We start from the raw sequence: 12,198 nt of genomic DNA, 5'->3' as shown, positions 1-12,198 counted from the left end.
TACGGAGCGTAGGTGTTGGTAATGTTCTCTAGTTGCGCCGTGATTGGTTCAGTGTTCTGTCACTCATGTGGACACTACATCACCGCAAAATCTACGGGGAGAGCTAGAAATGTCAAGCCCCTTGGGTGCTGCCATAGAGTTGCATTAGAAGTTTCCATCCAAGAAGGTCATTGGCCACAGATAAAATGACATCAAATCACATATCACTATTGTAGCTTTGATTGGACTGATCATGTCAACATCATACTTTCAAAATCTTAGCTAGCCAGCTAGTAGTCATCATCATGAATCAAGTCGACAATCTACTGGCAAATCCTTTCAATCCTTGTCATATGAAGAGAAATTATAGATAAAACGTATCGGTGCTCATCTGCCATTGGACATAAACATTACACAACTACTTGTAAATCGCAAATTCAACAATGAGTGGTTTGGAAGGAATGAGTGGCTAACTTTTTTTCCCAGTTGTCTTGAAAGCAGCATAAATTCTGAGAATGCCAGACTTTGATGACAAAGTTTGATGACAAAATCTGCCCACGAAGGACCTCCGAGCCACCTTCCTTTTCAAGTGAGCACAGCACAACAAGGTAACTCCAAAAAAGTATTGTATGCTGCTGCATAAATGATGTAATATGCCAGGGAGATATGTATACTGTAGTTAACAAAGTAGTACTAAGTGTATGTTGTGTAGTAAGCCATTGGTAGCTCATGTGCCTCACTCTAATAATTTGGTCCCTTTCGCCTTCATAACTTAGCCTACTGTTCTGACTTGGTGGTGCACATGTAGCCTATAGCCTGTTTTAGAGAAATGTAATCATCAAATATTGTAAGATCTTTCATTGTCTGCTCATATGCCCCCTTTATTTAGCCTATGGTTCTGACTTGGTGTACAGGGAGAATACTGTAAGAACGGCCCATGTTCTGAATTCTGTCGCTGTACATTTCAACAGTGCTGAACAAATGGTTATATTGACTACGTCCGTCCTAGATCGCTCACTAATGTTTTAATCAAAATTACGGATTGCCTCTTATCCGCTCATCGTCTCCTTATGCCATAGATTGTACATCTCAATTGTCATTAGGAACCACATTTGTTTAAGCAAGTCAGCCATATCAGCTATGTTTTTAACAGTTTGTGTGCATTGTTTGTAATCATTATAGTGCAATTAATGTATTGTGTTGTGTTGTGGCTTTGCTGGCATGCATCTAAAACGTTTTTTGAGAGTTTCCCGCACCAAGATTTACTTGCCAAAATCACCACTGGATTTATTGGTCACTACACTAAATGTTCTCATGGTATTTCACTGACAACTATGATTTCGTATGAACGATGTGTGAAACCCCAATGAAGGCACAATCAAAGGTTCTGAACATAAGGTAGGGTTTCGAGTTTGTACTTAGTTTTGAAAATTCACCATATACTTGTGAAAAAAACACCAAAAATATATTTTTTAAGTAACATGGCATAAATCATGGCAAAATGTGCAGAATTTCACAGAATTAGCTTTTAAACTGAAAAACGTTCTCCACCCATGGCAAAATGTGCAGAATTTCACAGAATTAGCTTTTAAACTGAAAAACGTTCTCCACCCATGGCAAAATGTGTAGAATTGCAGTACTTAAAAAAAATCTCTGCCGTTAAGAGAGGGGCACTAAAATGTTTTGCCCACGAGGTGAGGGGGGGCCTTCAAACCAAATCTCGCCTAGGGTCCCCAAAAGCCTAGAGCCCTGCTGAAAACACACGTGTGTGGCAGGTTAACCCTTTATACACACACCGGTCAAGAACAAGAGTTCTATATGCTAGTTCCATATGTCAGTTGTAGAACAAGACAATTCTACATGTCAGTTGTGGTGTCGTCTTGCTCTATCTTCTCTTTTGTTGATGGATATGCCTATTTGCTCAAATGGCCCATTGATAATTGTGGGTGGATGGGTGCTGTCTATATGGACAGGTGGCAGTCACAACCAGTGACAATAACAGAAGAACACATGGTTCCAAGGCAGGCACCTAATATAATGCTCCACGGATTATTGGGTTGTCATTTTTCAGTTCAGTGAGGTTCGATGGACATTGTAACAAACATGGTGAAGGACATATAGTATCTCTGTTATGTTAAAGAATTGAATAAATTCATATTGCAAGGGCTGAAGCATCAAAGAAAGAGCATAGGCTTACTGACTATTTGTGAAGAAGTTAGGGGTTGGATGGAAGCCAATTAATCAATTATTAAAATCCCCATTCACTTATTAGATTTAGTAGTTCATTAAAGGCATAACTCAGGGATTGATTCATTATTAATCTAAGCACAATGTATTTGACCTTAATTCAGAGAAGGCCTTTCTTAGTTAAGTTCCATTCAAATTTAATTTGCTCTGTTTAAACCAGCTACGGCCATTTGAACAGTAGTAGTGACTTCATTACTCCAGTACTTGTGGCTGGTGATTGAAAATCATTCAGGATGTATTTTTGGAATCACCAATTGAGTGATATTGATTGTGGGAGCCTATTCGATGGAACAAATTCAGTTATATTTGTCATATTTGTATAAGAAATGTTGATAAAAATGCCAGTTTGGGGCAGACCTTTTATTAAATGTAAAATAAACAAGGTCTCGAAAAGGCTTAAAGAACTTCAAAGAAAGATATAACTTAACGAGGCCGATGACTGGTGCTAATGATGATATAACAACAGAGCGTGAGGTTTGAACAGAAAACAGCAGCCGAGGCACTCATGATGAAATGGAACCTTATCAGGTGTCGCTTAGGGTTTCATCACCATCCTGTTGATCAACTGGACTGCAGGAGGAAACTGTATACTCACTCTGAGCTGCCGCATACTCAAAATACTTTGTTTCAGAGTAAATACGGGATCCGATTCCGGCCACCCACGGCTGACTGATCCGGCTCCATGCCTATGCAAGAGGTCTTTCCAGACACCGAGCACACAGGTGCCACACAACACATGTCAGAGTAAGAGAGCTCATGGTTGGGGATATTGAAAAGCATGGCTTCTCTTCTCAATTAACATGCACTTGGGGGGCATCTTTTCTCTCTCAACCTACTGCACACAGACTCATTCAGGCTATTGCCTGGACATTGAGGCAGTGTAGAAACTTTTTGCAGTGAACGACAACCAGTGTGGCCCTCTATAAAATGTCAAACGAGACAGTGCCTGACAGTAGTAGTGAAGCCTACCTCGCGCACAACCAACCACAATGCAGTTGAGTTTTTAGCTGTGGGATCGTGCATGGATTTGCAAGCCCCCTGAGACAATAGTTCTGATTGTCTGATCTCCTTGAGGAATGGCCTCGTCCTTGTCACTGGTTCCTTTAGCTCATCCACACTCTCTGTCTCTATTGACACAAGGCACTAGCTCCCTAGCGCCTGTCTGTGAGTGACAGGAGCGCTTACACACACAGAGACCACAGCCTTCCGTCACAGCTGGCAATATGCCAAGCTCTGCAACGTCTGGCCCGGAGCTGTAGGGATGTCGATGAGGAGGGTTTTCGATGGGGAACGTGTGTAGTGAGTGACTTATCTCAGGGAAACCTCTCTGCCCCACATCACTGACACAGGAGTGGAGTCCCCCACTCACACACGCACGCACGCACGCACGCACACACACACACACACGCACACACACGCTCTCTCTTCTCTCTCTCTCCTGTCTCTCTCCACTGGTCACATACTGGTTGAGTCAACGTTGTTTCCAAGTCATTTCAATGAAATTACATTGAACCATCGTGGAATAGACGTTTAATTGACTGAGGTTGGAATTTTGCATTCTATCGTGAAATTCCAGTCTTTTATTTAAAAGAGCAAGATGGTCCGTGTCCTCTTTAAGGCTTTGATCCTCTAAAGTTTTTTGGGGGGCTTTTCTTAACGACATACATTTTCTTACTGCTCTATTTCCAGAAATGCCCTGAATGAAAAAGTATTTACACCAAACAATAACTCCCGCCGGTAACTATGGTAACGAGGATTGACCACAAAACTATGATGCAGAGCTATGTTGTGTATTAGTGATTGCAAGCATTGCCCTCGGCCACAAGGTCATTACTAAATGAGGATACGGTTATCACTATACTGTACTGTACTTCCACCACAGGAGGCAGCTGAGGGGAGGACGGCTCATAATAATGTCTGGAACGGAGCGAATGGAATGGCGTCAAACACCTGGAAACTATGTGTTTGATGTATTTGATACCATTCCACCCGTTCCGCTCCAGTCATTACCACGAGCCCGTCCTCTCAAATTAGGGTGCCACCGACCTCCTGTGACTTCCACATCCCCTCAGCCCTGGCTTTCTGTTTCTTATCTCCGTCCTCCACCTCCACTTCTGCATTCTCTGTAACTGCCTGGTCTGTGTGGGCACTGGGTATTCCCACTGAGGAATCCTCTACACTTCCAACACTTTGATATATAGTGAACTCCAAAAGTATTGGCATAGTGACACATTTTTGGGGGTTTTACTTCTGTACTCCAGGACTTTGGATGTGAAATGATACAATGACTATGGTTAAAGTGCAGACTGTCAGCTTTGATTTGAGGGTATTTTCATATATATCAGGGAACCGTTTAGAAATGACAGCGCTTTTTGTACGGTCCCCAAATTTTAGAGGAACAAAAGTATTGGGACAAATTCACATATATGTTTATTAAAGAGGGGGGGGGGGTTATGATATTTGTGAGTCTGTAACTTTCTCACTATCCATTGCAGCCATACCTCTTTCCAGCACTCCTGAGGTATCAGATAACAACTTGAGCTGCACCTGCTAGCTAAGTCAGTGGACTTTTGACAGCAGCAAAGTTTCTGCAGGGTCAAGTTGGGAATTAGCCCACTGGGCACAGACGTCAATTCAACGTCTAGTCCAGCCTTTTATTTGAAAGAGAAGAACAGGCCGTGTCCTCTTTCAGGCTTTGTCCCTCTAAAGTTTTTTTTAGGCTTTTCTTAACAACACATTTTCTTACTGCTCTATTTCTGGAAATGCCATGAATTAAAAATAATTCACCCCAAACAATAACTCCCTTTGGTAACTATGGTAACAAGGTTTGACCACAAAACTATGACACAGAGCTATGTTGCGTAGTAGTGATTGCAAGCATTGCCCTCGGTCACAAGGTCTGCCGTGTTACTAAATGAGGATATGGTTATCATGTTACGGTACTGTCCCCTCTGATCCTTCTCTCCGTCCTCCTCCTCCACTTCTGCTTTCTCTGTAACTGCCTGGTCTGTGTGGGCACTGGGTATTCCCACTAAGGAATCCCCTGCACTCCCAAAATTAGCACTTGTGCTTTACACCATACTATGGAGGAAACCAGTTTCTCCACTCTGGCCTATGCAATCAAATGTCTTTTAAGGGAAGCATAGAGGTGCTAAAAGGTGAATGAATAGGCTGGGAGGGAGAGGAGAGGGAAGGGGGCGGGGGTCAACCATGAGGTTACTGGTCATAACCTTTTCATTTGCACTTACCACACACGGGCGGAAAATGTCACATGAAGGTTCTAGTATGATCACCAGATTAGCTATTATGGGAGCACTGGCCTTCCAATGGCGAATGGTTTTCTATGGAGCTGAGGTCAGCAAGGTCACAGGGTCACATAGAGACTTTTATTGATACACAGTTACCAGAGCTATAGGTGTTTAGTTCCACCTAATGTCCTTTACTGTGGATAGTCTGTTTGGTGTGGTCAAAAAAAAAAAAACATTTAAAAGAAAACAGCAAAGTATCACTTGTGTTCAATTGGATCAAGATTGATGTCATTCTGTTTTCTTATGAATGACTGGAATCAGCTTAGAATCCACGAGGTTATAGTGGCACACTTGCTCTGTACCTTAGGACATCTCTAGGAGTAAAAAAAAACATGAAAAAAATATTGAATTGATATTCACTGTGGCGGAACAACAGCGAGACAGACGTTGCCACGGTGATTGGGTAATCCTATCAGTCAGTGACTGTATTGAATGTGATTCTCAGCGGTGCTGTGCCTCTCCAATGTGTCATCCACCAAGATGACAAATGACCCAGGGTGCCTAATGCACTCGCTACACTCCACTCTCTGCTCTACTGACGGACGGACATAGTTGGAGGGAGGGAGGTGCACATCTGCGATGACTCATCTGGACAACACCCCCCACCCCCCCACACCCCCCCAATGAAATACACACACACACATTCCCTCAGGGCTCCATGGGCTACACACACAAACAAAGCCAAGGAGGGAGCCCCGCCCCGCCCCGCTGAGAGATAAATGAGGCCGGTCACCTGAGTGTGTCTGAGGATGGAGATCAGCTGGCTCTCTGTCAGAGCCTCCAACGCTCCACTGGCTCTCCTCTGGGTATCTGGGAGGAGGGAGGCTGCTCTGCCCTCTGGGGCTGTTCCACTCCTAAAAAGATTATCCTTAACTCCTCAAACAGACTCCCAACCTTCAAGCACTCTGATAAATGGAGCTTTCACTTCTCCTTCTCAACACCCACCCCACCCCTTCCTCCATCCCTTCACATCCACCCACACATGCACTCCAGACGTCTATCTGATGCTGCATATTTAGTTGAGAGCTGCTAAATGTTCTGTCTCGGTTGCAAAGGACAGACAGAATGTGCCATCGTTATGGCTCTGCTGTTTTGAATTGCATCTCCTGATTTCAGCCCGGCGAAGATGAGTCAGTTCAGACAGTTCCAAATCAGAGTCCTTCAACAGGGAATAAACTCACACATACTGCTCGAGTAGCCCAACAAGAGCTATTACTCATCTCTCATTATTACTCATCTCTCAGCAGGTAGCCTAGTGGTTAGCGTGTTGAGCCAGTAACCCGAAAGGTTGCTAGATCAAATCCCCGAGCTGACAAGGTAAAAATTTGTTGTTCTGCCCCTGAATAAGGAAATTAACCCACTGTTCTTAGTCATTGTAAATGAGAATTTGTTCTTAACTGACTTGCCTAGTTAAATAAATGTTAAATAAATACAAATATTCTCATCTTTCTATACCGGTGCTATCTAGAATCTTAAAGGGTTCTTCAGCTGTCCCTATAGTGGAACCTTTTTGGTTCCAGTTAGATCCCTTTTGAGTTCCATATAGTACCCTTTACACAGAGGGTTCTACCTGGAACCAAAAATTGTTCTCCTATGGGGACAACTGAAAGTGTAGGATCTTAATTTGAGCCAGCAGGAAAATAATCGTGCAATAACAGGAAATGTGAATTATTATGTGAATTATAATTCATGGCAAATTTTTGTAAGTGTTGATACATTTTTCATCCGGGCAAATCAAGTCTGACATTTTAAAGTGGAAATGACAAACTGTTGAAGCCTTTTTAAACCTCGAATACAGTTCAAGTTTGCATTTCCTGCTTTGCAGGAAAATTATCAGCAACTAAAGAGGGATCAAATTAATATCCTACATCTGTATACTCACAAGCCATAGGGTTACTGCTATTGGCAGTTGACGAGTCATCTTGAGGTCTATTCAGTGTCACAACACTGAACTTCAGATCATTTTTACATTGGCTCAAACGGGACTTAGATGTTCAAGAAGGGTCATCAAATGGTCTACCTACCTAAACACAGCCGTAAGGCTTCATGAAAGACGTAAAAACTTAGTTGACATGTTTAAAAAAAATAATAATCTCGTGTTGGGAAAGGAGTAAACAAAGAAGATAGAAAGACAGGAGAGGAGCACCCTCACACTTTGCACTCCCTTGCACACTCATTCGTGGCAGCCTAAGTGTCAAACAGAAGAACACTGTCACTAGAGCCAGGGTGACACCAGTGTGTGATCCGACCCCGCCCAGCGCAGGAGTCCAGACGGAATGAGAGGAGTCCAGACGGGGTGAGAGGAGTCCAGACGGGGTGAGAGGAGTCCAGACGGGGTGAGAGGAGTCACAACAGACCAAAACAGGGAGGGAGAGAAAGAAAGAGAGACAGAGAGATTTAGATGGAAGAAGAGGGAGACAGTCAGAGTAGCAGATTGAGAGAGACCCAGAGAGAGAGTGCAGGCCCTGTACATTACAGTGTGATAGCCTGAGTCATGTTCTATGCGTCAATGTAGGAGTGAGGGAGCAGAACAGTATCTAGGCCTTATGTGATGTGCTGTCCTGACCGTCACTCATTAGCCGGAGCCTTACAGACAGATCATTTCTCTATGGATGAGCACTACAGAGCAACTGAGGCTGCCATGAATCATGCCTGAGTTTAATGACGTTGTGTCTCTCACACACACACACACATGGATGGGGGGTTAGGGGGTTGCGTCGTGGTGACATCACCACCTTTGGTGGCAGGGTGCTTTGTTTGGCCTGTAACAGTTACAATGGGACGGGAGGACGGGCCCCACCTCCGCGACGCTGAACAAAAACAAGGACTGGGGGACCCTGCGTTAAATATACAGGACTGTCAAAGATGGGCCATTAAGAATACATGTGTGTGCCGCTGCATGTTAGTGGAGTTGGCAGGTATTGAGGGGGACACAGAATAGACTCTCCCGCTCCCCTCAGCGCACACACACACGTTTCAGGCATAGCGTGCACATCCGTGAAACCCCAGCAGGCACATCAAATCAAATCATATTGGTCACATACACATGGTTAGCAGATGCAATTGCGAGTGTAGCGAAATGCTTGTGCTTCTAGTTCCGACAGTGCAGCAATATCTAACATGCAATCTAATCTAACTACCTAATACACATCATTCTAAGTAATGGAATGGAACAGGAATATGTACACATAATGCCACGCTACATCCGAAAGCCAGTCTGTTGGTGTAGGTGCATATGGAGGCCAAAGTGGCCCGACAATAATACAACTCACTTCAACTCTGCCCACACAAGTCGAGAGGGCCGGACACAAAAGAGGGAGAGAGGCGAAGGGGAGAGAGGCGAAGGGGAGAGAGGAGAATCCATATGTTACACATTCATCAGGGACAGGAGAAGAAGGAAGGGGGGCTGGGGTGGATACTGAGGCAATAAGGGAAAGTAATGGGGTTGAGGGGGAAGCGGTTTTGTGGGGTAGGGGGAAGAGAGTGGTGAGGGGTAAGAGGTTTGAGGGGATTGGGGAAGAGAGGGGGGTAGAGAAGGGGTTTCAGGAAGAAAACAAGATTGACAGTTAGAGAGAGAATGGGATTACAGCATGATACCATAGTAACAAGCAGCAGAAGAAGAAGAAGAAGGTCTGCATTAAAGAGGGGGGAGAGAAAAAACGTGAAAATGGGTTTGTGAGAAATGTTGGCCAGCTTCGTTGATTGTGTGGGAGGTGTCGTGAACCCATTTCGCAAAGCTAATTAAAATGCATAAAACATCAATGGCAAGAATAATTCATTTATTTCTTCTTCAAATGAGCCTGTTTACATAAGAAACATGGCTGTGATCCCTCCCGGGCCAGAACACAAGCAACAGTTTAGAACTGTCAATCCAAAACCTCACATGGCAGCTGCCTCCATGAACAACGTGCGATGAAATGAGTCGCTCGTCAACTGCATTAAACAAGCATGAGACAGAGCCTGCTATTGGACAGCATAGGTGTGGAAAAGAGACAGCATTGTAATGTAAATGCTGAGCGTCTTCATTCCAAATGTACTGAATATATTAGGCCACTTATAACATGGTTATTAAAGCAGGGGATGAGTAGTACATGAGTCCAGTATCTGCAATACAAGGTTTCTGTGTGACTCATAATATGGCTGGGTGTTAGAGAATCAATTTGATTCTACCGTTACTGTCTGCAGTGGGGCAAAAACGTATTTAGTCAGCCACCAATTGTGCAAGTTCTCCCACTTAAAAAGATGAGAGAGGCCTGTAATTTTCATCACAGGTACACTTCAACTATGACAGACAAAATTAGAAAAAAAATCCAGAAAATCACGTTGTAGGATTTTTTTTGAATTTATTTGCAAATTATGGTGGAAAATAAGTATTTGGTCACCTACAAACAAGCAAGATTTCTGGCTCTCACAGACCTATAACTTCTTCTTTAAGAGTCTCCTCTGTCCTCCACTCGTTACCTGTATTAATGGCACCTGTTTGAACTAGTTATCAGTATAAAAGACACCTGTCCACAACTTCAAACAGTCACACTCCAAACTCCACATTGGCCTAGACCAAAGAGCTGTTAAAGGACACCAGAAACAAAATTGTAGACCTGCACCAGGCTGGGAAGACTGAATCTGCTATAGGTAAGCAGCTTGGTTTGAAGAAATCAACTGTGGGAGCAATTATTAGGAAATGGAAGACATACAAGACTACTGATAATCTCCCTCAATCTGGGGCTCCACGCAAGATCTCACCCCGTGGGGTCAAAATGATCACAAGAACGGTGAGCAAAAATCCCAGAACCACACGGGGGGACCTAGTGAATGACCTGCAGAGAGCTGGGACCAAAGTAACAAAGCCTACCATCAGTAACACACTATGCCACCAGGGACTCAAATCCTGCAGTGCCAGACGTGTCCCCCTGCTTAAGCCAGTACATGTCCAGGCCCGTCTGAAGTTTGCTAGAGAGCATTTGGATGATCCAGAAGAAGATTGGGAGAATGTCATATGGTCAGATGAAACCAAAATAGAACTTTTTGGTAAAAACTCAACTCGTCGTGTTTGGAGGACAAAGAATGCTGAGTTGCATCCAAAGAACGCCATACCTACTGTGAAGCATGGGGGTGGAAACATCATGCTTTGGGGCTGTTTTTCTGCAAAGGGACCAGGACGACTGATCCGTGTAAAGGAAAGAATGAATGGGGCCATGTATCGTGAGATTTTGAGTGAAAACCTCCTTCCATCAGCAAGGGCATTGAAGATGAAACGTGGCTGGGTCTTTCAGCATGACAATGATCCCAAACACACCGCCCGGGCAACGAAGGAGTGGCTTCGTAAGAAGCATTTCAAGGTCCTGGAGTGGCCTAGCCAGTCTCCAGATCTCAACCCCATAGAAAATCTTTGGAGGGAGTTGAAAGTCTGTGTTGCCCAGCAACAGCCCCAAAACATCATTGCTCTAGTGGAGATCTGCATGGAGGAATGGGCCAAAATACCAGCAACAGTGTGTGAAAACCTTGTGAAGACTTACAGAAAACGTTTGACCTCTGTTGGCAATGACAAAGGGTATATAACAAAGTATTGAGATAAACTTTTGTTTTGACCAAATACTTATTTTCCACCATAATTTGCAAATAAATTCATTAAAAATCCTACAATGTGATTTTCCAGATTTTTTTTTCTCATTTTGTCTGTCATAGTTGAAGTGTACCTATGATGAAAATTACAGGCCTCTCTCATCATTTTAAGTGGGAGATCTTGCACAATTGGTGGCTGACTAAATACTTTTTTGCCCCACTGTAAATATTCACAAGGAGGGTAATTGGTGCTCCGTGTTGGGGAAGCTACTCTGAAAACATAGTTTACCAAGCTACTAATTACTTCACACTGAAAGAAGTTAAGCTACACTAAAACGTCCCTTAAGAAAAATATAGTTTTAGTGTTTAGTATGTATCAGGACATAGCTGCTGCGAACTATGATATACTTTGAAAAAGTAGTTCACTACATCCAAACTACTTTATGATAAAAAATATATATATATAAATCTGAAATGTCATAGACTACAAATTGCAAGAACAGATCACTCTGGAGTCAGATGTTCACAGAATGTGCATATTTGGCCTATTAAAAACCAACACTTTTTCAAGTAAAAATGTGTCAGGTCTGATAATGAAAGGAAATTCTTGCCTATTTCACACATATTTTATTTTCTTGCAAAAAGATAGTGGGAAGTTCCAGTAGTTAGCTACACCTCTACATGGCAAAATAGTCATTAACTACTGAAAACACTACCTATATTTGAATTTATTTGAACCACAAAGCTACTGCAAAATGGAGTTAAATAAAAAAACTACATGTTCACTACTCCCCAACACTGTTGATGGTGAAAATTCTGTATGGAAAGTGATGAGAGTCTGGAACAATGAGGTGAGAGTCTCACCTCAATGAATATTCAATGCCTCTCTCTTCTGTCTACTTTACCTCCAATACATTTGTGCCCAAAGGGATGAGTGTATCGAGAGCAAAGTTCACTAAACAGAAGAAGCAAACCACCCCTTTTTTGGGGGGGGGGGGAGAGGAAAACACATCCTATATTAGCTTTGCTTGTCCTCCAACACCTGAATTCTGGTGGAATGTGACCCAAATGGACCTATTATTTATGGTAGGCTATCAATAAA

This window comes from Oncorhynchus nerka, linkage group LG21 (assembly GCF_034236695.1).
Source record: "Oncorhynchus nerka isolate Pitt River linkage group LG21, Oner_Uvic_2.0, whole genome shotgun sequence".
NCBI lineage: Eukaryota > Metazoa > Chordata > Actinopteri > Salmoniformes > Salmonidae > Oncorhynchus > Oncorhynchus nerka.
Note: the sequence above shows the minus strand (reverse complement) of the source record.